Source organism: Sorex fumeus, unplaced genomic scaffold (assembly GCF_029834395.1).
Source record: "Sorex fumeus unplaced genomic scaffold, SorFum_2.1 ptg000003l, whole genome shotgun sequence".
Classification (NCBI taxonomy): domain Eukaryota; kingdom Metazoa; phylum Chordata; class Mammalia; order Eulipotyphla; family Soricidae; genus Sorex; species Sorex fumeus.
In genome coordinates, this window is record NW_026606060.1 from 60,241,089 (window position 1) to 60,242,180 (window position 1,092).

Below are 1,092 nucleotides of genomic sequence, written 5' to 3' on the forward strand. Positions count from 1 at the left end.
GCTGATACATGTTATATAACTGATTTTTTGATAAGATTGCCTCTTCAGAATTTTATCCTTTTTATTAAGAAAGGTAAAGGTAAAGGCCCTCCCGTTGATCGTCGATTTGCTCGAGAGGGCCCAGTAACGTCTCCATTGGAGACTTTGTTGTTACTGTGTCTGGCATATCGAATACTCTCAGTAGCTTGCTGGGCTCTCCGAGAGGGGCGGAGGAATCGAACTCGGGTCGGCCATGTTGGCCGCTTGTAAGGCAAATGCCCTACCTGCTGTGCTATCGCTCCAGCATTAAGAAAAGGTAAAATTGTGGCCGGAGCAATAGCATAGTGGGTAGGGCGTTTGCCTTGCACGCAGCCAACCTGGGTTCGATCCTGGCATCCCATATGGTCCCCCAAGCACCACCAGGAGTAATTCCTGAGTGCAGAGCCAGGAATAACCCCTGAGCATCGCTGGGTGTGACCCAAAAAGAAAAAAAAAAGAAAAGGTAAAATTAAGACCTGGAGAGATGATCCAACTGACTGAACATATTTCTCATGCAGGTAACCTGGGTTTGATCCTCTGTACTCCATGATGCCCTTCAGACTACCAGGAAAGACCCCTAAGCAGAGAGCTAGAATAGCCCCCAGTACTTCCAGGTGCAGCCTAGACCCCTTCCAACAATGTCAATTTTGTGAGAAATTGGATGTGTTTATGAACCTGTCTTCTGTGAAAATTATTTTGTAATATACTCATATTGTTCTTTAATTGTCAATGTAGCACTGTAGCACTGTCCTCCTGTTGTTCATTGATTTGTTCGAGTGAGCACCAGTAACGTCTTCATTGTGAGACTTGTTGTTACTGTTTTTGGCATGTCAAATATGCCATGGGGAGCCTGCCAGGCTCTGCCATGCAGACGGGATACTCTCTGGTTAGCTTGATAGACCTGGTTAGCTTGCCAGGCTCTTTGAGAGGGGCAGAGGAATCGAACCTGGGTCAGCCAAATACCTGCTATTCTATAACTCCACCCATTCTTTAACATGTTCTTTAAATATTTAAAAATGCAAGACCAGAGAGAGAGTACAGTACAGTATGTGAATCCTTTGCCTTGTACACAAC